Here is a 26192-nt window from a genome sequence, read left to right on the forward strand (position 1 = left end):
TAATCATGAAAATGTAATTAAGTTTTCATTTTAGATGGATGACTTATTATATTGTTTATAATTCTGGAATATTACACTCTCCATATGTAGAAAGAGCAGCAGTGCCCCCTGGTGGTGAGTTATAAAAGCTCAACATAAACCCAAGAGTGAACAATCTACTTTAATGATAATAATAAAAAATGTCTCTCCACATTTCTAGTCCATGAAAGAAGGCAGATGTTATGTCCATCAAATGCAGTGTCCATTGTTTTTGATAACTTCCTGCCACAAGGAGCCTCAGAGACTGAAGCACAGGTTGGAGATTCCTTCTGTAGCAGAAACTTGCAGTTCCTCAAAACCTTGTGCAACAAGCCTGGCTTTTGGTACCAGTCCATTTTCCATCTCTTTCAAAGTGCAAACTCAACGAGTGGAGATGCACTTTTGTAATAATAATTACTATAATAATAATAATAATATGATGATGGAGGGAGGACTTTGCTGTTTCAGAGCTGAGACCACTTGCCTTCATGGAGAGGGACATGAATTCGTTCATGAATAAGGACTAAAAATAACGTAAAAGTTCAAGACAGACTAATTATCCACAATATTTAACCAGTAACGAAGTCATTAATGATATGAATGAGGTGGTTAATAATTTTAACAGGTATTTTGTGATTGTTGGACCAAAACTGGCAGAAAAATGTGTGATCCTGGATCAGCTGATGGATGGAAGGAAACATTAATAAGTAGAAATCCAGATTCAATGTTTCTCACAGCTGTGGAGGAGAGAGAAATCATAGATATTGTAAGTAAATGTAAAAACAAGGTGTCAACTGACTGTGGTGATATGACAATAGTCAAAAAGGTTATTGATGGATTGTTAACTGACATACAGCTGTAATCAGTCGCTCAGAACTGGGACATTTCCAAAAACAAAAAGAAAACTGCAAAAGTCATCCCACTGTACAGAACTGGAGACAGACACCAATTCACTAATTACAGGCCTGATTCTTTACTCCCAACATTTTCTAAGATCTTAGAAAAAGTATTTATTTACAGGTTTTTTTATTTTTTATTTTTTATGGACAAATTAATTCCAATCAAAAGGCCACGCCCCTAATTACGCATTAAACTTCTTGCTTTATATAATTCCAACCTGCCACAATACGAGGAAAAAGAGGCTTCAAACCCCTGCAGAAAACCTGTGGGTGATTCCTGCATGAATGAACCGTCATTCTGAGTTTGGGGGTTAGTTTGGGATCTTTATTCCCTCTAGTGGTTAAATGTTGGAAACTGCAGCTTTAAATGTGTCTTGTATATCTATATATTTCACACCAAAATCAGTTTGATATTTAAATGTTTTAATGTCTCAAAGACTTACCATGTGTATTATTTTGAAGCCCATTGCAATAAAAGTTTCTTAATAACATACATTTTTTTATGACAAGTAATAAAGTACACATGAATTAAAAAATATTTTTATTTAATATATTGATATTAACAATCAGAAGCTTATCATATAAATTGCATCAGCTCTCATTGTGTCAGAAAAAATAAAACTCTTTCTAAACCTTCTTGCTTGTGTTGTTTTCTCAGATGTAAATCACTTTGGATAAAAGCGTCTGCTAAATGACAGAAGTCGTAGTAAACCAGTGATGAAAAGAATGTTGTATGCATTTTGTTCTAATTACTTTCGTTGGTAAATGAAATACTTACTGTAACTGCGAGAAGGAACTATATCATTTGTTCAGACTCCACTGCAGCCCTTCAAAGTTTGACTTCAAATAAAACAATAAGAGAAGATCTAGTGTTGGAAATATTAATGGTATTGTGGAGGTTATACAGAACTGGAATTACTGTGCAGTTTTGTTGGGTTCCTGCCCACATGGGTGTTGATGGCAATGAGAAAGCAGACAATATTGCTAAAAGAGCATTGAAATTGAGTAGTGAGGTAATTATGGAAATTCCTTTTGGTAAAGGTGAAGCAAAATCATGAATTAGAAAGGCAGTGAGGGATTCATGGCAGAAGGTGTGGGACAACGGTGTAAAAGGGAGACATTTTTATAACATACAGAAGTCAATTAAGGTGAAGGTTTTCAGAGGAAAGTGTAGGAGAGAGGAAGTCATTTCTAGATTAAGATTAGGTCATACTAGTTTAAAATCAACTCTGTATTTAATGTCAAAGTCCGTGTGTGATAAATGTGATGAGTGTGATGTCACAGAGAATGTAGAGCATGTGATTCTTAAATGTGGCAAGTATGAGGTAGAAAGGAACGCTTTAAAGGGGACCTATTATGAAAAACATGTTTTTTCTTGTTTTAACATATATAAAGTGGTCTCCCCTCACCCTGCCAGCACAGGGGAGACAAAATACCATGAATTTCTGCAAGCTCTCTGACCCCCGCCGGACAGAGTCCCCCAGTGTCACGTGGTTTTTTTTGAGCCGATTAGAATCTGCTCCCGTCGTGACGTCACGACGGGAGCAGATTTCCAGAGGTTCAGCCTCCGCTGCTGAAACCAGGCCCACAACCAGCTCTCTCCGCCGGCTGGAGCGCTCCATCCTTCAGCCAGTCGGACGTGGCGCCGCGGCGGAGCGGATCCGGGTTAAATCATCCAGGTTCCCGGGTGGTTTGGGAGCTGGGTCCTCGGGGGTCTGTCCCAGGTCGGACCGGCTTCACCCTCCGAGATTTTCAGGCAAATCTGTCGGTTTGATCCCCGATAACGGGCGATGCGCCGCGGATGCGCTCCGGAGCCATTCTGTGCGCCCGCCGTGGCGTTGTGGCGCCCGTCGCGCAGAATCCGCCGGGCAGATCCGGCTGAAATTCCACTGGTCGGTCCCCGGGAGTCCCTGCTACCAGTCCAGGCCGGTTCCTGCGGTCCCGGCCGGTAGGAACCGGTCAGATTCTCCCGTTAAAGCCGCGGTGATGCGCGCTGCTCCAGCAGCGCTGCTCCCGGGCGCCTGGTGTGGCTCCGGGGCCAGCGTTCAGCATCCGCCGGGTAGATCCGGCTTAAATAGTGCATAAATTTTATTTATATACTACTCATATTTTATTTTTTTAACAATAAAGTTGCCATTTGTGAAAATTCAGTGTTGTGATAATTTACAGGCTCGGGCTGCTCTGGCGGAGCGAGGTTTATGCTCCTCCCCTGCTACACGTCATTCAGGGAGCCAATCAGCACAGAGCCTCATTATCATACCCCCCCCTTCCCTAAAAATGAGGCGCAGAAAAAGAGGTTAGAAGCGGTAAAACTAGAGACATGGCCCACAGGCTGGATTTCTGATTTATGTAGAAAAAACAAGCTTTAGATTGTTTTTAAGACATTCAAGGCCTGTTTAAAATATACATTAAATGCCATAATAGGTCACCTTTAAGAGACAGGATGTACGAGCTGGGACGGGAATGGAGTTTAGTAGGTTATTAGGGAGGAGTAAGGTGATGAGGGATTGTTATAAGGAAATCCTTGTCTTTCTTAAAGATGCAGGGATAGATAATAAGATTTAAATGTGGTTATCTTATTTTATTTAGGTATTTCCTTTTTTTCCCCTTTAAGTTAGACTGTAACCAGGGGTCCGTTTCACAAAGCAGGTTCAACAAACTCTGAGTCTAATCCTGAACTCTTAGTTGATCTACTCTGAGATCGGAAACTCTGAGTTTTCGGTTCCAGAACAGCGAATTTGAGGTAATTTACTCAACTCTAAGTAGTTTCACCTGGAGTTAAGCCCGTGCGTGAGGGAAATAAAAAGCCAGCATCAGTAGATCGCTGATACAAGGATTCACCATGGCAACCGGCGACACAAAAGAGCGACATACATTTTCTTTTTTTTCTTTTTAACTTTATTTATCTTTTCAATTTACAAAATCCCTTTTAGGAAACATTAGTTTGCATCTGAAGATCCACATACATACGCCACTGGAGTTAGAAGTGTTAATACGTGCATATGGCGAGTATGAGAGCATATTTTGAAAAAAAAAAATGAAATTTTATTGTCAATTAGATCAGGGCCGTCAATTGGGTACGGCAGCTGCCACACCTCGGCTTCAGGGGAAAATGTAAATGTTTTTTTTTTTAAATATATTTATGGATTTACTCTGTATCTATTTGTATTTATGTATTCTATTACTTCATACATATAAAATAACTACAAATGCATATCAGAACAACATGATGGATTTCAGTAGGTATTATCTATCCCAACACTTGTACCCCCCCCTCATATCTTGAAATGTCCCAGCGTCCCTGACGACAGTGGTCGCTTTCAATCTCGTTTTTAGTGCGCTCTACAGATATAATATATGTCCTGCCATTTTCTTTCTTTTTATTTAAATTGATTTATTTTATTATATTTATGTTACTTATGTAATGACTTATGCACTTCATCCACTTTATGTCTCATACTGTATTTGTTTATTTAATTCCTTGATGCCTGACTGTCCACGGTCAATGTTCTGACTGTAATTGGAACTTTTAAATAAAGTTTTAAATAAAGTTTAAAAAAAAGTGCGCTCTGCAGTGTTACTAACTTACAAAAATTAAAAGGAAGCAGACAACCACGCAATAAAAAAAAAAGAAAGAAGGCAAGTGATGGGTCCAGAATATATTAACGAGGCTGTTAGCCACTGATGGATTAATTATGCAAGTTCATCTCAAAGTAAGATATAAATCCTCTTATACATCTGTTTAAGGGAAATATTTGACTTTTTTTTACTCTCCCTCTCCTTTTTGCATTTGGACTTTAACTGTTTGAAGTTAAACTGGGATGTCCCTGTGATATTGTTGCACTGACATAGTGAATAAAATACGTTGCGTTTGTCAGATACGCCTTTTCTGCTCTCTAACTCTGCCGCTTGCTGTCCGTGGTGCAGAAAACGGATGTGTATTGCGTAAAGACCCATTGGCTGAATTGACGCCACTGAGGGAGGAGACAGAGAGAAACTCCAGGTTCGCTGAAATAAACCTGGTCCCGACCAGGTTAGGTTCAGAGAGTCTGTTACTACGGTAACTGACCGAGAGCTTAAGTTACCTCTCTTTGTGAAACAGGCTAGAGTTACCTCTCTTTCTCTGGTTTGAGTTACCTCCCTTTGTGAAACGGAAAACTCAGAGTTTCCCTCATTTCAGGGTTAACAGACTCAGAGTTCTCACTAAACCTGCTTTGTGAAACGGACCCCTGGTGTAATAATGATCCTGATGTTACACACTCCGGTACAGCAGGTGGCGGTAGAACCTAATAACGTTGGTTGTGATCCGCCATTAAACCTAGAGAAGAAGAAGGAAAGGACGGTTCTGTTGTTTCCTTTCTTTTTCCTCTTCAACAATGTCTAAGGTGAATCATCTGAGAGAGTTTATCGGTCAGCGACTAACAGCAGCTGCTGTAGAAATATTGTCAGTGTTTGAAAAAAGCATCTTGGAGTATGAAGAAGAGCTCGACCGTCAGCGCAGACTGTTGGACCTCGCCTGGAAACCTGAAATCAGACTCCACAGAGTCGGTACGTAACCCTGGAAAGTTGAATGAATGAACACATGAGTATGACTCCTACAAGATCCCTTTGTTTCCAGTTAAAAGCCGTGGTGATGAAGCAAACCAACTAAATGGGAAACTCCCCAGCTCAAGCAGCTGCTGATGTGGGATTCGGAAACATCCCGAACTAACTTGTTGTTCTGTTTACTTGGTGCTGCCTTTCATGCTCCATTCAGACTCTGGACCAGACTCATATTTCACACTTTACACTTAATCCTTTATTCTGTAGAAAAGATATAGATCACCGTTTTTTTAGATTAATTAATTCAGCACAGTATAAAAACAGAACAAGTAACATACAAATGTAAAAGAGAGATTGGTAATGTGCTAGGCTGAGGCAAAAAGCCCAAGGGGCTTATACGAGGCCTCTACCTGTAAAATACAGCAAAATATTATACAAAGATTTAAAATATGCAGAATACATGATTGCAGTCTAAAAACAAAGACAAAGCAAATAAACAGAAGCATGAATAGAATACATGGTATCTACATGATTAAAGAAAAAAAATAACAAATCTAGAAATATCATTAGGTAATCTGATCAATTAAATGTGTCCTGAGTTTACGTTTAAAATGATTGAATGAAGTAGAGGTAGACGAGATTGCTGTAGGTGTTCCATAACTGTATCTGATGGAGAACTGACACAAACCAGTACGGAACTTCAGGAGATTTAAATGATTAGCCTGTCTTGTATTAAAATGGTGCATATCACTGTTGAACTGAAAACAATCTTTACATGGCAAAGAAAATGAAACTGGCAGGAACAATACTTTGAAAACAAAATTGCTGTTTTGATATGTATTTAACTTAAAGATGGGTAAAATATTGAGTTGTTTGAAAAGAGGTGCAGAATGAGCAGACCAATTACTGTGTGTGGCAATCCTGCACAATCTTTTTTACAACATGTGAAGTTCATGAAGATGTGTGTTGTAGGTAGCTCCCCAAATACTATTACAGTAAATGAGATATGGATATATCAAGCTTTAATAAAGAGTTGGGAGACAATTTTCATTCACCAAACAACGGAATTTGCCAATAATACCAATAGATTTAGATATTTTTTACTGACATGGTTGATGTGGTTTTTCCAGCTTAAACTTTCATGGATAATTACACCAAGGAAGGTTGTTGATGTAACCTGAGTGAGCGGGTCGTCTCCTATAGACAGACCGGTGTTAGATTTACAATATATTTTATTTTTTGATGCAAATATAATGAAATTAGATTTTTTTTATATTCAGTGATTTTTGTTAATATTAAACCATTTTGAAATGTTTTGTAAATCATGGTTAGCCTTTCCCATTAGAGATGAAAATCATTATGTGAAATAAATATGTTTGTATCATTGGCAAAAAGTACAGGAAACAAGGAGTACAAGGCTGCGGCCAAATCATTTCTATGAATCAAAAATAACAGGGGCTCTAGTATAGACCCCTGCGGGACCCCGCATTTTAAAGTGGCCCTCTCTGATGATTTAACATCAATGATAACAAATTACTGACGGTTATGAATATAATTGAAAAGCCATACATGAGTGATTCCAGCAAATTCATAGTGTAATAATTTTTGAAGAAGAATATCAAAATTAACTGTGTCAAAAGCTTTGGATAAATCAAGAAAGATTCCCAAAGTGTATTCATTTTTATTGATTGCAGTGTGAATTTTATCAACCAACTGAAGTATAGCCATTTCTGTAGAATGATTTTTCCTAAATCCATATTGGTGTTTATACAGTATATTACAGTCCTGCAAATGTTTCATCATTCTGTTATAGACCCATTTCTCCAGGATCTTTGAGAAACATGTGTTAGGTCCCAGGCTAGGGGAACAGAGGCGCAACATAAGAAGGAGGCAGCGAGAGATGGTTCAAAACAAAAAAGGCTGTATTTATTGTTGCACAGCTCAAGGTTCAACATCCAAATCCGTGCTAACCGGGTTAGCACAAAAGAAACAAAATTACAAAAATGAAAATGAAGCTTCTCTTCGGCCAAAACAACAAACAAAAGAAACTATCTTCTCAACCAGACTACTTAAGCCCTGGGAGGAAACAAAAGATCAAACAAAATTACAATATCTGAGCCTAACTTCCTAACTTAACAAAAACAGGAGAAAAAGGGGATCAAATTAAATGGCGGTTTACCCTTACTGCTTCGGTATAAAATAAAATACAGGCTACAGCCAGTTACAAAACCACACAGCTAATACAGCTAACTCAAACAAGAACTGCTCACAAACAGACAGCAGACTAACACAGATCACAAATCGAGCACAGAACACAGCGAGGAGGATTTTCCCACTGAACAGTGACAGCCCTCGAATTGCTGACTGAGGTGTGCTGCTTTTGAGCTGGACCAGCAGCTTGGTGTCAGCTCGTCAGTCTGATCTGCCACAGCTGCGGAGGACCAATGGCGCGGCAGGAGGCGGACCTGTCAATCTGAACTGTCAGTGGGAAGAAGATGGATCAAAAACAGGAGTGCTCACTCGCCCAAAAAAATACAGAAACAGATTAATACACTACACACCTAACACAGGCACTAACGGCTGGGAGCCGTAACACATGGGAGAACAGAAATGGGCCGGTAGTTACTAATTACACTATGGTCTCCAGATTTGTAAACAGGGACTACTTTGGCAATTTTGAGGTCATTGGGTATTATTCCAGTTTCTAGAGATTTGGTGAAAATATGGGTCAAAGGATTAGCAATTGAATGTCTAGTTTTCATAATTAAGTTAAATCTGACCTCATCATGACCAGCAGCTGAGTCTTTCAGGCACATAATTATGTCCAAGATTTCCTTCTCTGTAGGAGGCTTGAAGCTCTGAATAGAAGGATGGGAACCTGTCAGAAACTCAGATGGAGACCCGGCTATAGGAGTTATCCTTTCTGAAAGAACAGTACCAATATTAACAAAATAATTGTTAAAAACATATGCAACGTCAGATGGGTCAGAGTAGACTCGATTTTCATCACCAAATTGAGATGGAAGAGTGGCTGTAGACTTATCCATATTTAGAAGCTGGTTAATGACTCCCCAGGTAGTTTTTATGTTATTAGAAGCTTCATTGAATTTGTCGGAAAAGTACTTTTTCTTGGCAGTTCTAACAAGATGATTATAATTGTTACGAAATGTCTTATAATTTGCTATATTAATTGGGGATGGATTACTGATGAATTTCTTATACAATCTATTCTTAGCTTTCAGAGACTTATGGAGATCTGGTGTAAACCAGGGTTTTCTAAATGCAGAGACCTGGTTTGCTTTTTTGCTGACAAGAGGAAAGCACCTGTTGAATACAGAGTTGAAAGACTTGAAAAATGACTGATATGCTTGTTCAACATCATCATGGGTGTATCCATCATCCCATAGGATGTCATCAACCTGCATCTCAAACCGGTCAACATTTATTTTGTTATACACTCTATAGACAAGTTTACCGGCCGTTTCCGCTCTACTTCCTAAACTCCTCCCCTCTAAGCAGTTCACTTCCGTTTTGGGGTTTTTCCATTGAAAACAGTGGCAACATTGCTCTGACAAAGAGGGACAAAATGGATATTTCTAAGAAAAAAAGTGGTTCGGGAACGACATGTCTCGGCAGTTGGATGTAAGAACTCGAGGGAGCACCTGAAGGAGTGGTTGGATAGATAGAGCTGCAACCACAAACCAGCTACAAAGAGACACGTCCATGCGCTCTGTTGTTTACTTTTTTTCTGAAGCCACGGACCGGGCTGGAAGCTTTACATCTAAAAAACCACCGCGCAACATTTTTGTTTGTTCACACCACTTTGTTGACAAAAAAAACAACAAAGGATAATCCATTCCCTGAGTTGTGGTTGGTTTATAATCGCTCTCCCCAGCCAGAAAGGAGTAACTCAGCCGGCGGATCCGCTGCCCCCCCCCGGAGAAACAAACACGGACCTGAGGGTAAGTTCAGCAACTTTAGCTGTGAAGCTGACAGTACTGTAAATTATGAAGAAGTTGTCATACACTAACATTGCTACTGGTATTTTTATAAGGCAGTTGATGATTTTGAGATGGGACGTGTGTGTATGTGTGTGCGTGCCTGCGTGTGAAAAAATCTGCCAGTGGAACAAGATTTTTTTGCTTGTAATGAGAAGATAAATCTTGTTCCACTGGCAGATTTTTCTACTTATTTCAAATGAAAATGTACTTGAAACAGGTGAAGATTGTCAAATAAGTTATTTTTTTGGTAAATACTCTTGTTTTAAGTGTAATGAGATTTTCTGCATTAATTTTGCTCCATGTTTTTCTCTTCCCCTTTTTTTAGATGGTCCTGAAACCTGTCACCTGAGGCCGAGCCTGCTACACAAGTGATGTTGTTCATTAAATAAAGATAAACAACAAATACTGTGTGCATTGTATTTTTTAATATTATATATGAATAGTTTTTATAGTGATGTAATTGTGTGGGATGCTTTTGTATTTTACTATGGAGGTAAGGGAACTGTTAATTGAATTTGTGCACATAAATCAAATGTGTGCATATTCTACAGTTGTGCATAAATAAATAGAAATGTAATTCATGTAGTTCAGTGCAATAATGAAATTAAATTAAGTTTCATCAAACTTTATTTTCACAGTACAAACATCTGTTGGTTCCTAAATAAGGCTGCTCATTTTGGTTTTAAAATGCTGACATATTTACTGCAGAACTGTAACCTTCCCTCAACAAAATCATCAATTTTTGGGAGTATGTGAAGTTGGTTGGGTGATGGCGGGAGGCAGAGCTGCAGGAGAATATTCCCAGGGCTGGTCCTCCACTCTTCATGAGTCCTACAGAGTTTCACCTTCTGTGTCGGTTCTGGAGTGGTAGAAGATGCTGTTGGTGACGGCTGGTAAAGATCCTTCCTGTAGTGTGTGTATTGTGATAAAGTTCTTTATTTTCTGTAATGCAATTTAAAAAAAAAATAAAAAAATGTCATACATTCTGGATTCATTACAAATCAACTGAAATATTGCAAGCCTTTTATTATTTTAATATTGCTTATTATGGCTTACAGTTTAAGATTAAGATTCCCAGAATATTCTAATTTTTTGAGATAGGATATTTTAGTTTTCTTAAGCTGTAAGCCATGATCAGCAATATTAAAATAATAAAAGACTTGCAATATTTCAGTTGATTTGTAATGAATCCAGAATGTATGACATTTTTGTTTTTACAATTGCATTAGAGAAAATCACAATATTCTAATTTTCTGAGACAGTCCTGTACTTCATCTTCTTCTGACCAGCATTTCTTTCAGACCCAGCTCTTGTCAGTCAGTGCAGGCAAGCCCGGTTTTCCCGTCTCACAGCATTTTCTACCTAGAGAAAAAAAAAGCCAAGTAAACTATGATGTAGTTTGGATACCAAAAATGAAGACATATATGTCAAATAATCTTGTTACCTTCCATAAGATCGCAGCTGAATGGGAACGATCTCCAGGTCCAGAAACACGAACATGACGCAGGTCTGACTTCTCCATGGAGAAGTCAGCTGCAGCTTCAGTTACAGCACCCGAGCTTTAAGCCGCGCATTGTTAAAACACTGGCTAGGCTCGACATTTGCTTTCAAATAAACAAAACGATCATGTTTGTATGACATGACAAAACCGACTTTGTCTCTGTGCAGATATTGATAAACCTCAGAAACTTTCAGTTTGTCCGTTGCGGATTTCAGGAAGTAGGAGCAGATCAGCTGTCAGTTCTGCTGCTGTCATCACGTTATCATCCCGGTTCTGCACTGAATTCTGGTGGTGAGAGTAACGCCATCTCCAGTCAGAGTAGTAGAACCGTGTTCCCATGACAAAGACATAGTTGTCGACATTAAAAGCTCACGAGCAGCGAGTCTTTGCTTTAGGTTTTGTGTCCACGCCGCTGTGTTTACACCGGTAAACGATGCGCAAATCACTCCCACCGGAAATGACCCGCATCTATGCAGACGAATGGCAGCGCCCGTGTTTTGGCGCGTAAACTTGTCTATACCTTAGAACTAGAACTAGTAAGATGTGAGATGACACTGGCAAAAAACACGACGGTTGGAGGATGTTCATATAGGGGTTCATATGCAGTACTTGTAGTTAGATCGTTATATATGACGCAGAAGAAGCCATTTCTAGAACAACAACTTTATTCTTCAACTGTCTCGATACCAACGCAGTAACACAAGAGTACAGTCACAGTGCCGCCTAATGGTCACACAGAGTAATGCACTTGTTTTCAAATATACTACACAGATGAAGGGGAAGACCGAAGGTTCAGGACAAACTTTAAACCTCACAAATACAACCAAACAATCAAAACTGGGAAGCACTTTTGACTTGTTAAAATCCTATCTTTTTGTCCCTTTTTGTAATTCCAGACCCCCCACAAGAAAATGTTTGTAAGGTGGAGGAGGACGGGGTTTTCAGTGACCAGCACCTGGATAACCTGGAGAGGAGCTGCAGCCCGGACCAGGAGGAACCAGGGCATCCACAGACTACAGAACTGGAGGAAGACTCCAGCGGTGAGGAGATGAAGCACGAGGACGTAGAGGTGGATGTCTCATTGGTCAATGTCGCTGATGTGAAAGTTGAAAATGGTGAACCAGGACCAAACTGTGGCCAGCTGCTTTTGCACACTTCTCCTGAAGCTCAAAACAAAGATGAGGAAGGGACTGAAAGTTTACGCTCAGACTCCAGTAAAACTGCAGATCCGGAGCCAATGAGACGACACGGTGACCACGAAGATGCTGCTGTCCCATCAGACAGCAACTGTAAACCAAAGCTGACCAGGACCCACACGGGGAAGAAGGTATTTTCTTGCAGCACTTGCAGGAAAGAGTTTAGTAGAAGTTGTAATTTAATGGATCACATGAAGATCCACACTGGCGAAAGGCCGTACCTGTGCAACACCTGCGGAAAATCGTTTAGACACTCATCACATCTTAAAAGCCACATATACACGCACACAGGCGAGAAGCCCTACATCTGCAAAACATGTGGAAAAAGTTACACACAACATTCCAACCTGGTGGTTCATTCAAGGATCCACATGAGCGAGAAGCCCTACAACTGCAAAACATGTGGAAAAAGTTACACACAACGTTCCAACCTGGTGATTCACTCGAGGATCCACACCGGCGAAAAGCCGTACCTGTGCAACACCTGCGGAAAAACCTTTACTCATTTATCAGCTCTTAAACAGCACATAACCACGCACACGGGCGAGAAGCCATATTTGTGCAAGACGTGCAACAAAGGTTTTAGCCGCAGATTTGATTTGCTGAGACACATGAAAAATCACCCAGAGTAGAAGTCTGGTGACTCGTGACAAATGAAGCTCATGTTGTCGTCCTCCGGGGGCAGCTGTCCACTCCTGTCTGACCCACAGAAGAAGAACCCGCAGAAGTCCAACCACCACCTCCTGTGGCTGATGAGCCTAATCCCCTCCCCACAAGGGTTGCAGGTTCAACCCGGATTTATGCTTCTCCGTCAACTTGACGCAGAGGGAACAATGTGGTTTTTTACTTTCTTTTAAAGTTCTGCATTGAGTTTTTTGAATCCCTGTTCCTTCTTAAAATTATTATTTGTTGCTGTTGGTAACTTGCCGTCTCCACGGTGCAAATAAAGAGCTGTTAGTATTTGCTGAAGTTTCTTTAAACATGACAGTTTATTTCGTTCATCTACAAAGCCTCTCTCATGCGTCCTTTTTCCCGTCTGTTTCCTCTTCACTCACTTTCTCTTTGTAAAGTTAATCTGCAGCTCCATGTTGTTAAACTCTCTCCATCTACTCCGTTCAGAGGTTATATATTGTGATGTTATACATAGTTCGCTGAAAACTGTAAAACATCACAATATATAACTGCAAGGCTTCATGCATTTTAAAATCCAGAGGTGGAAAAAGTACAAAAATATTGTACTTAAGTAAAAGTACAAATTTTCTGCTTGAAAATGACTTAAGTAAAAGTAAAAAGTACCCATTAAGAACATTACTTAAGTAAAAGTATAAAAGTACCTCAACTTAAATATAATAAAGTACCAAAAGTACATGGTGTAAAATGTACTTAAGTACAAAAGTAAAAAGTACAAAGTACAAAATACAAAGTACAAAATTATTTTCAAAAGGATTGCAAAGAAATGAAGAAGGGGTGGAATCAAAGAATGGTGCGCATGGACACGCGTCGGCTGCCGCTGAAGGCTGATTTATGGTTCCGCGTTACACCAACGCAGGGCCCGTACCCTACGGCGAGGCTCTGCGTCGATTTAACGTGGAACCATAATTCAGGCTTCAGTCCTCATCGGTACTCGACGCGACGGCGGTTCCTCCGGCCGTCTCCCGGGAGCTGCGGCTCCTTCTCGGTATATTCACGCGCCCCCCTTCCTTCCCGTCCGCCTTATAGTTCCGCGTTAAATCGACGCACGCCTTACGCCGTAGGCTACGGCGTAGAGTGTGCGTTGCCTCATACCCTACGCCGTAGCTCTGCGCCGGTGTAACGCGGAACCATAAATCAGCCCCCGCTGTGCTGTTCTTTAATTTGTAGCGAGTAACGACGTGTCCAATTTTAAATATAGCGGATTAAAAGTACGATTTTTTTTTCCTTGAAAATGTAACGAAGTAAAAGTAAAAGTACAGAAAAATGAAAGTGTCAATAAAAGTACAAATTCTCAAAAATCTTACTTAAGTACAATAACGAAGTACTTGTACTTCGTTACTTTACACCACTGCTTATTTTATTGTTTATAATTCGGGAATATTACACTCTCCATATGTAGAAAGAGCAGCAGTGCCCCCTGGTGGTGAGTTATAAAAGCTCAACATAAACCCAAGAGTGAAAAATCTATTGTAATAATAATAAAAACACTAATGAAAAAAGACTTTAGTGCATCAACAAGAGGAAAGTTGTCAGTGATGCAGATTATTGGTACAGCGTGATCAGTACAACCAGCATTTAGCTCGGAAAACAATGTCAAAAGAGAAATGTCATCAAATGAAGTTGAAAAGTGGAGATGCACTTTTGTCCTTTATCCTCAACTTCCTCAATCACGTCATTTTGATCCAGTTTGTTATTTCACTGGTCTTGGCTTCATCAAATGACACATCCAGGGACAGAAGCCGTGCATAGGTGTTCATCCTGTCCAGGTGTTGGAAGGTGAAGTGAAGCCGAAGCCATCGCTTCATCCACTGATCTGTTGGCACGGTAGGAAAACTGATAGGAATCCAGCACAGGTTGGAGATTCCTTCTGTAGCAGAAACTTGCACTTCCTCAAAACCTTGTGCAACAAGCCTGGCTTTTGGTACCAGTCCATTTTCCATCTCTTTCAAAGTGCAAACTCAACGAGTGGAGATGCACTTTTGTAATAATAATTACAATAATAATAAAAATAATAATATGATAATGGAGGGAGGACTTGACTGAATGAATGAAAGAATTCATGAAATGAAAAGTGCAAAAGTCATCCCACTGTACAGAACTGGAGACAGACACCAATTCACTAATTACAGGCCTGATTCTTTACTCCCAACATTTTGTAAGATCTTAGAAAAAGTATTTATTTACAGATTGGACAAATTAATTCCAATCAAAAGGCCACGCCACTAATTACGCATTAAACTTCTTGCTTTATATAATTCCAACCTGCCACAATACGAGGAAAAAGAGGCTTCAAACCCCTGCAGAAAACCTGTGGGTGATTCATGCATGAATGAACCGTCATTCTGAGTTTGGGGGTTAGTTTGGGATCTTTATTCCCTCTAGTGGTTAAATGTTGGAAACTGCAGCTTTAAATGAGTCTTGTATATCTATATATTTCACACCAAAATCAGTTTGATAGTTTGATCAGTTTGATATTTAAATGTTTTGATGTCTCAAAGACTTACCATGTGTATTATTTTGAAGCCCATTGCAATAAAAGTTTCTTAACAACATAAATGTTTTATGACAAAAAATAAAGAACACGTGAATTAAAAAATATTTGTATTTTATATATTGATATTAACAATCAGAAGCTTATCATATAAATTGCGTCAGCTCTCATTGTGTCGGAAAAAATAAAACTCTTTCTAAACCTTCTTGCTTGTGTTGTTTTCTCAGATGTAAATCACTTTGGATAAAAGCGTCTGCTAAATGACAGAAGTCGTAGTAAACCAGTGATGAAAAGAATGTTGTATGCATTTTGTTCTAATTACTTTCGTTGGTAAATGAAATACTTACTGTAACTGCGAGAAGGAACTATGTCATTTGTTCAGACTCCACTGCAGCCTTTCAGAGTTTGACTTCAAATAAAACAACAAGAGAAGATCTAGTCTTGGAAATATTAATGGTGTTGTGGAGGTTATGCAGAACTGGAATTACTGTGCAGTTTTGTTGGGTTCCTGCCCACATGGGTGTTGATGGCAATGAGAAAGCAGACAATATTGCTAAAAGAGCATTGAAATTGAGTAGTGAGGTAATTATGGAAATTCCTTTCGGTAAAGGTGAAGCAAAATCATGAATTAGAAAGGCAGTGAGGGATTCATGGCAGAAGGTGTGGGACAACGGTGTAAAAGGGAGACATTTTTATAACATACAGAAGTCAATTAACGTGAAGGTTTTCAAAGGAAAGTGTAGGAGAGAGGAAGTCATCATTTCTAGATTAAGATTAGGTCATACTAGTTTAAAATCAACTCTGTATTTAATGTCAAAGTCCGTGTGTGATAAATGTGATGAGTGTGATGTCACAGAGAATGTAGAGCATGTGATTCTTAAATGTGGCAAGTATGAGGTAGAAAGGAACGCTTTAAGAGACAGGATGTACGAGCTGGGACGGGAATGGAGTTTAGTAGGTTATTAGGGAGGAGTGAGGTGATGAGGGATTGTTATAAGGAAATCCTTGTCTTTCTTAAAGATGCAGGGATAGATAATAAGATTTAAATGTGGTTATCTTATTTTATTTAGGTATTTCCTTTTTTCCCCCCTTTAAGTTAGACTGTAACCTGGTGTAATAATGATCCTGATGTTACACACTCCGGTACAGCAGGTGGCGGTAGAACCTAATAACGTTGGTTGTGATCCGCCATTAAACCTAGAGAAGAAGAAGGAGAGGACGGTTCTGTTGTTTCCTTTCTTTTTCCTCTTCAACAATGTCTAAGGTGAATCATCTGAGAGAGTTTATCGGTCAGCGACTAACAGCAGCTGCTGTAGAAATATTGTCAGTGTTTGAAAAAAGCATCTTGGAGTATGAAGAAGAGCTCGACCGTCAGCGCAGACTGTTGGACCTCGCCTGGAAACCTGAAATCAGACTCCACAGAGTCGGTACGTAACCCTGGAAAGTTGAATGAATGAACACATGAGTATGACTCCTACAAGATCCCTTTGTTTCCAGTTAAAAGCCGTGGTGATGAAGCAAACCAACTAAATGGGAAACTCCCCAGCTCAAGCAGCTGCTGATGTGGGATTCGGAAACATCCCGAACTAACTTGTTGTTCTGTTTACTTGGTGCTGCCTTTCATGCTCCATTCACACTCTGGACCAGACTGATATTTCACACTTTATGAATGAATTAATGAATTAATTAATCAATTTTTATTTCGAACATGTAAAAAATAAACATTAACATCTTCATATTCACATATGTTGGAAAAAAGGAGTAGGAAGAAGTTTACACTTTTTCCTAGTTCCTACCCCTTTATAACTCGATGAATTTACATTATTGCTATTATTATATCTACACAATATCCATATAAATATAGTCTATATAAATACTATGTAAAACAAGCCTATTACCACATAATTATCCATATAAGTATATAGCTAAAAATTAATATTACATGAATATTATATCAATATATAGAAAATACAAATATTTTATAAATCTATATAAATATACACTATATAACTACATAAATATCCCTATAAATATATATATGCTACATACCTAATAAATATCTAACATATATTACATAATTATAACTATCCCTCTCAACATATAATATATACTACATAAATATCCACATAAATATCTAAACATATCTTAAGCAAGTATAATATACCATTTTATTTATTTGTTTCTCACACTCGTTACCCCATTTCCTCTTCCATAAACCTGTTTATAAATCATTTTTTGTATCTTTTTAAACAGATTTATGTTAGTACCTTTTCATTTCCAGCTCCAAACTGTTCCACAGAGTCTCCACAGTTCCATATGCACATGCTGCACATTGTTGTTCCTACTTTATGTTTTCTTTATGTTTACTTTATTTCAAAAAAACATGAAGTTTATAAATTATATATCTGAAACAGAACATAGAAATCACATTTCATGCCAGGGGGGATAAGAGTGGTGCTGCCTTTCATGGTCCATTCAGACTCTGGACCAGACTGTTATTTCAGACTTTAGACTTAATCCTTTATTTAGTAGAAAAGATGCAGATCACAGTGGCTCCGTGTAGATTTTTTTTTTTATTCATTAATTCAGCACAGTATAAAAACAGAACAAGTAACATACAAATGTAAAAGAGAGATTGGTAATGTGCTAGGCTGAGGCAAAAAGCCCAAGGGGCTTATACGAGGCCTCTACCTGTAAAATACAGCAAAATATTGTACAAAGATTTAAAATATGCAGAATACATGATTGCAGTCTAAAAACAAAGACAAAGCAAATAAACAGCAGCATGAATAGAATACATGGTATCTACATGATTAAAGAAAAAAATAACAAATCTAGAAATATCATTAGGTAATTTGATCAATTAAATGTGTCCTGAGCTTATGTTTAAAATGATTGAATGAAGTAGAGGTAGACGAGATTGCTGTAGGTGTTCCATAACTGTATCTGATGGAGAACTGACACAAACCAGTACGGAACTTCAGGAGATTTAAATGATTAGCCTGTCTTGTATTAAAATGGTGCATATCACTGTTGAACTGAAAACAATCTTTACATGGCAAAGAAAATGAAACTGGAAGGAACAATACTTTGAAAATAAAATTGCAGGTTTGATATGTATTTAATCCATCGTAGGAACAAATGGTACTGGAAATGTAACTTTAAGTTTATTGAAATGCCAGGCCTTTCATGATGGAATCTAAATCTTAATCTCAGATGTAAAGTGTGATGAATCAATTATATCTTATGTTGCTAAATGAGAATTCTTAAAATTTAAAATTTGAGAATTTGCTATTAGTTTTGGAAAATCACGTAACAGAAGTAACAAATTATCAGAAATTATTAAAGAAATAAATTCTATTGCAATAAAATTTTACAGACTGATGAGGATAAACAAAAATTACAAATTTAGCAAATTAAGCTTGATGAAATCTATCTCAGGGGAGCCGAAGGTTCTTATATAAGATCAAGAGCAAAATGGATAGAGGAAGGAGAAAAAAGCACATCATACTTTTGTCGATTAGAAAAAAGGAGACGGGAAAGAAATTCAATCAAATCACTGGTGATTAAAGATCAAACTGTCACAGATCCAGCTGTGATTGCCAGAGAAATAGTTTCCTTCTACAGTAAGTTTTATTCCTCATCTTTCTCCAGAGATGATGCTGACAACTTTTTTAACTATATCAAAGATCTTATTCCAACTATAGAAAAAGAGTTTGCAGATTTATGTGATGCTGATATTTCTTCTGTTGAACTTGACCAGTTAACAGTTTGTCTTTGGACAAATCCCCAGGGAGTGATGGTCTTACTGCAACTTTTTATAAACATTTCTGGGATTTATTAAAGGAACCATTCTCTCTTATGTTAAAAGAAGCAACTAACAATATCACATTTCCCTCTAGTATGAAACAAGGAATAATAACTGTGATTCCAAAACCGGGTAAAAACCCAAGAGTGTTAGAAAATGTTAGACCGATCACCTTATTGAACAATGACTACAAAATTGTAACCCTCATTTATGATAACAGATTAAAAAAGTACTTGCACAAAATCATAAGTGACTCCCAATCCGGCTTCATGAGGGGTAGATCCATTTACAACAATATTCACTTAATCCTCGATCTTCTACACTATAATAATTTAATAGAAGATTATTTATTTTGGTTTTATTTTGATTTTTATAAAGCGTTTGATTCGATTGAGCACCCATTCATTTTTCATTGTTAAAAATAATTCGATTTGGTGATAAATTCCTAAATATCTTTGAATCCCTTCATCAAAATTCAAATAGCCGTATATCTTTACCAGAAGACACATCACCTCGATTTACAATTAAACGAGGAGTAAAACAAGGCTGTCCTATTTCTCAATTTTTCTTCATAATAGCTACAGAAATGCTCTCTATCCTTATCAAAAATTCCAATATTGCACCTTTAGAGGTTCTTGGAATACATGTAATCATTATCCAGTTAGCAGATGACACTACTATCTTCACAAAACAATTATCTGAAGTCCCAAAAATATTGCATAATATTGCTATTTTCTCCAAAGCCTCAGGGCTGAAATTAAATTTGAACAAATGTGAGTTAATGCCAATTCACCATAGTCACTTATCAGAGGCATACAACATCCCTATAAAATCTGTTGTCAAATATCTTGGCATTTCCATCTCTAAAGATTCAGCAGAACGTGAAAATAAAAATGTGTGGAGGGTAATTAATGAATGCCAAACCAAACTTAACTCCTGGTTATTAAGAGACGTCAGTTTATTAGGTTGTATCTTCTTAACCAAAATGGGAAGTCTCTCCAGATGTATTTATCCAGCAAACTCGTCGTCTATTCCCAATAACGTAATCAAAAAGATTAATCAGGTTAACTTTGATTATATCTGGAGAAAGAAATATAATGACATTAGGAAAACTGACCAAAGAATTCAAAGATGGAGGCCTGCAAGCTATAGATTTAGATTTTATTAATGGAAACCTAAAATTAACTGGTTGAAATCTTTTATACACAATAAGAGCTTTTGGTATCATATCCTCAGAGTCATTTTTAATAAACTGGGAGGCATTGAACTTTTACTAAGATGCGACTTTACCGTTCAATTTCATGCTTTAGACTTAATCGTTTATTTTGTAGAAAAGATGCAGGTCACAGTGGCTCCGTGTGAGATGTGAGATGACACTGGCAAAAACGCAATCGTTGGAGGATGTTCATGTAGGAGTTCATATGCAGGACTTGTAGTTAGATCATTATTTATGACGAGGAAGAAGCCATTTCTAGAACAACTTTATTCTTCAACTGTCTCGATACCAACGCAGTAACACAAGAGTACAGTCACAGTGCCGCCTAATGGTCACACAGAGTAATGCACTTGTTTTCAAATATACTACATAGATGAAGGGGAAGACCGAAGATTCAGGACAAACTTTAAACCTCACAAATACAACCAAACAATCAACACTGGGAAGAACTTTTTACTTGTTAAAATCATGTCTTTTTGTCCCTTTTTGTAATTCCAGAACTCCCACAAGAAAATGTTTGTAAGGTGGAGGAGGACGGGGTTTTCAGTGACCAGCACCTGGATAACCTGGAGAGGAGCTGCAGCCCGGACCAGGAGGAACCAGGGCATCCACAGACTACAGAACTGGAGGAAGACTCAAGCGGTCAGGAGATGAAGCACGAGGACGTAGAGGTGGATGTCTCATTGGTCAATGTCGCTGATGTGAAAGTTGAAAATGGTGAACCGGGACCAAACTGTGGCCAGCTGCTGTTGCACACTTCTCCTGAAGCTCAAAACAAAGATGAGGAAGGGACTGAAAGTTTCCGCTCAGACTCCAGTAAAACTGCAGATCCGGAGCCAATGAGACGACACGGTGACCACGAAGATGCTGCTGTCCCGTCAGACAGCAACTGTAAATCAAAGCTGACCAGGACCCACACGGGGCAGAAGGCGTTTTCTTGCAGCACTTGCAGGAAAGAGTTCAGTAGAAGTTGTAATTTAATGGATCACATGAAGATCCACACTAACAAAAGGCCCTATCTGTGCGACACCTGCAACAAAACCTTTACTAGATCATCACATCTTAAAAGCCACATATACACGCACACGGGCGAGAAGCCCTACATCTGCAAAACATGTGGAAAAAGTTACAGGCTACGTTCCACCTTGGTGGTTCACTTGAGGATCCACACCGGCGAAAAGCCGTACCTGTGCAACACCTGCGGCAAAAGCTTCACTAAATTATCGAATCTTAAACGCCACATAACCAGTCACACGGGCGAAAAGCCCTACATATGCAAAACATGTGGAAAAAGTTACACAGAACGTTCCAGCCTGCTGGTTCACTCAAGGACCCACACCGGCGAAAGGCCTTACCTGTGCAACACCTGTGGGAAAACCTTTACTGATTCATCAGCTCTTAAACGGCACATAACCACGCACACGGGCAAAGAGCGATATTTGTGCAAGGCGTTTAGCCGCAGAATTGATTTGCTGAGTCACATGAGAAATCACTCGGAGGAGAAGTCTGGTGACTCGTGACAAATGAAGCTCATGTTGTCGTCCTCCGGGGGCAGCTGTCCACTCCTGTCTGACCCACAGAAGAAGAACCCGCAGAAGTCCAACCACCACCTCCTGTGGCTGATGAGCCTTATCCTCTCCCCACAAGGGTTGAAGGATCAACACAGATTTATGCTTCTCCATCAACTTGACGCAGAGGGAACGATGTGGTTGTGTACTTTTTTTTTTAAAGTTCTGCATTGAGTTTGTTTGAATCCCTGTTCCTTCTTAAAATCGTATTATTTGTTGCTGTTGGTAACTTGCCGTCTCCACGGTGCAAATAAAGAGCTGTTAATATTTGCTGAAGTTTCTTTAAACGTGACAGTTTATTTTGTTCATCTACAAAGCCTCTCTCACATGTCCTCTTTCTTGTCTGTTTCTTTTTCACTCACATTCTCTTTGTAAAGTTAATCTGCAGCTCCATGTTGTTAAACTGAAAAACATGAAGAAACTTCAGAGAAACAAGGGCAAAAGAAGAAACGCAACCATCAACATGTCAGAAACAGAACAACCAACCATCTGTCACCATTTTATAAATTTTGATGTCTGCAGCGTTAAACAAAAAACCTTGAAGATTTCAGAAGTCAGTGCAGTCAGATACGGTTTGCTTTTATTTCCCCTTTAAATTGTTTGTATTGATTTAGATAAAACATTTGGTTTGCAAATGAATGAGGAAATGAGTGTGATGTGGGATACACATCACGATACAATACGATATTGCGGTATCCAAATTTTGCAATATATTGTATTGTTATACATTGTTTGCTGAAAACTGTAAAAGGGTCCGATGCATTTTAAGATCTGAGCTGCACGTACATCAGATTATCGTGATAATTCATGGGACAAACTAAGTCAAAACATGCAATTCAAATGATCCATGCTGTGTTATTGTAATTACGCAAGCTGAAGTTACGACATATTTGTGTACGTTTTTCATATTATTTACATAATATGAAATTTTAACAATATTTAATCAAATGTGTAGATGACCTTTAATATGAGTATTTCTGTAAATGTGTTTTTGTGTTTGTTTTCTTATTGGCATTGTTTGGAGCCAGGCTTTTATTTTGTTATATATTAAGACCAATATTTAGTGCTTTTATTTTGAATGCATCTCTTGTAAACTTGTAAACATCAGCGGTCTTTAACGGTTAATGTTTAAAGGCTGTAGAAACGTTTTCTGCAAGACTAAACTAGTGTTGGGAGTGCTAAAGTGTGCCTAACCGACACAACCGCACCTGGCTGATACAAGGTTTGTTTTCTTTGTAAATTATACAGTATTTATGTATATATTGAGTTTGGTTGTCTGTTACTGTCATGTATTGTGGTTAACGGTTTTGCCGACCCAGCGAGCTGCTGTGTTGGCCTGTATTTTTTTAAGTCTTTTTTGAAAACGTATTTATTTTCTTTGGCTTTTAGTGTACGATAAATTAGTTGCTACATCTGTGAGAAGTGATTGTGCACTGTGTCTGTTCTTTGCCGTCTATTTTCTATTTTTTATTACTATTTTATTGATCATTCTAACATGTTAGTGATTATATTGTTTCTACACTAGTATACTGTATTTTCTTTTGGTATTGTTTCATTTTACTGTATACTGTACAGCACTTTGGTCGACCTCGGTCGTTTATAAATGTGCTATATAAATAAAATTGACATTGACATTGACATTGTATTTGAGTTGGATGAAACTTGTATGTATGTAGTAAGAGTAATATTGTTTTATTTTATTCCTTTATAGCTCTTACAGTGTGTTTGCAGTGATTTTACATTGAAGGAATAAAAACATCTGTGAACCATCAGTTAAAGAGTCAAACGTCATCAGTCGGGGATTCTACAAAATGTATACAATCAAGTTGTACTAGATTTACAACTCGTCTGACACAAGATTTATTATAAAGCTGATGTTGAGATCCGTGTTGAAGCTGCAGATCTGCAGGTTGGAGAGCAGGAAGAAGAGGGAGGATCATCGGGATCAGATTCCAGGAAGAGGACACACTTTGGATTTAACCCTTTTATATCAGACATCCGTTTAGAAGTAAATGTCTTTTTACCTCAACCCATAGTTAGTCAGAATTAATCATAAAAAATGTAATTAAGTTTTAATTTTAGATGGATGACTTATTTTATTGTTTATAATTCTGGAATATTACACTCTCCATATGTAGAAAGAGCAGCAGTGCCCCCTGGTGGTGAGTTATAAAAGCTCAACATAAACCCAAGAGTGAACAATCTATTGTAATAATAATAAAAACACAAATAAAAAAAGACTTTAGTGCATCAAAAAGAGGAAAGTTGTCAGTTATGCAGATTATTGGTACAGCGTGATCAGTACAACCAGCATTTAGCTCAGAAAACAATGTTGAAAGAGAAATGTCATCAAATGAAGTTGAAAAGTGGAGATGCACTTTTGTCCTTTATCCTCAACTTCCTCAATCACGTCATTTTGATCCAGTTTGTTATTTCACTGGTCTTGGCTTCATCAAATGACACATCCAGGGACAGAAGCCGTGCATAGGTGTTCATCCTGTCCAGGTGTTGGAAGGTGAAGTGAAGCCGAAGCCATCGCTTCATCCACTGATCTGTTGGCACGGTAGGAAAACTGATAGGAATCCACTGTGTCAGGAACCATGGAGTTGATGTGGGTTAAAAAAAGATGATCTGCTCTGTTGGTCTCTGGAGAAGGTTTAATGAAAACGTCTCTCCACATTTCTAGTCCATGAAAGAAGTCAGATTTTATGTCCATCAAATGCAGTGTCCATTGTTTTTGATAACTTCCTGCCACAAGGAGCCTCAGAGACTGAAGCACAGGTTGGAGATTCCTTCTGTAGCAGAAACTTGCAGTTCCTCAAAACCTTGTGCAACAAGCCTGGCTTTTGGTACCAGTCCATTTTCCATCTCTTTCAAAGTGCAAACTCAACGAGTGGAGATGCACTTTTGTAATAATAATTACAACAATAATAAATAATAATATGATAATGGACGGAGGACTTTGCTGTTTCAGAGCTGAGACCACTTGCCTTCATGGAGAGGGACATGAATTCCTTCATGAATAAGGACTAAAAATAACATTAAAGGTATTTGGAATATATTCAACGATGCCATTAGGAAAAGTTCAAGACAGACTAATTATCCACAATATTTAACCAATAACGATGAAGTCATTAATGATATGAATGAGGTGGTTAATCATTTTAACAGGTATTTTGTGAGTGTTTGGACCAAAGCTGGCAGAAAAATGTGTGATCCTGGATCAGCTGATGGATGGAAGGAAACATTAATAAGTAGAAATCCAGATTCAATGTTTCTCACAGCTGTGGAGGAGAGAGAAATCATAGATATTGTAAGTAAATGTAAAAACAAGGTGTCAACTGACTGTGGTGATATGACAATAGTCAAAAAGGTTATTGATGGATTGTTAACTGACATACAGCTGTAATCAGTCGCTCAGAACTGGGACATTTACAAAAAAAAGAAGAAAACTGCAAAAGTCATCCCACTGTACAGAACTGGAGACAGACACCAATTCACTAATTACAGGCCTGATTCTTTACTCCCAACACTTTCTAAGATCGTAGAAAAAGTATTTATTTACAGGTTGGACAAATTAATGAACATCAAAAGGCCACAACCCTAATTACGCATTAAACTTCTTGCTTTATATAATTCCAACCTGCCACAATACGAGGAAAAAGAGGCTTCAAACCCCTGCAGAAAACCTGTGGGTGATTCATGCATGAATGAACCGTCATTCTGAGTTTGGGGGTTAGTTTGGGATCTTTATTCCCTCTAGTGGTTAAATGTTGGAAACTGCAGCTTTAAATGAGTCTTGTATATCTATATATTTCACACCAAAATCAGTTTGATAGTTTGATCAGTTTGATATTTAAATGTTTTGATGTCTCAAAGACTTACCATGTGTATTATTTTGAAGCCCGTTGCAATAAAAGTTTCTTAACAACATCAATGTTTTATGACAAATAATAAAGAACACATGAATTAAAAAATATTTTTATTTTATATATTGATATTAACAATCAGAAGCTTATCATATAAATTGTGTCAGCTCTCGTTGTGTCGGAAAAAATAAAACTCTTTCTAAACCTTCTTGCTTGTGTTGTTTTCTCAGATGTAAATCACTTTGGATAAAAGCGTCTGCTAAATGACAGAAGTCGTAGTAAACCAGTGATGAAAAGAATGTTGTATGCATTTTGTTCTAATTACTTTCGTTGGTAAATGAAATACTTACTGTAACTGCGAGAAGGAACTATGTCATTTGTTCAGACTCC

General features: G+C 38.1%; 1 protein-coding gene across 1 annotated transcript in view; it reads left to right on the top strand.

Moving 5' to 3' along the window:
- LOC133440438 (zinc finger protein 391-like) overlaps positions 1-23652 on the top strand; it is a 133437-nt gene extending 109785 nt beyond the window's left edge. The window contains exon 2 of the mRNA XM_061717696.1: positions 22021-23652. The gene's annotated coding sequence lies outside the window, so the exon portion shown is untranslated. The remainder of the gene's footprint in view (positions 1-22020) is intronic.
- The last annotated feature ends 2540 nt before the right edge of the window (positions 23653-26192 follow it).

The sequence above is a fragment of the Cololabis saira genome, chromosome 3 (genome assembly GCF_033807715.1).
Source record: "Cololabis saira isolate AMF1-May2022 chromosome 3, fColSai1.1, whole genome shotgun sequence".
NCBI classification, from domain to species: domain Eukaryota; kingdom Metazoa; phylum Chordata; class Actinopteri; order Beloniformes; family Belonidae; genus Cololabis; species Cololabis saira.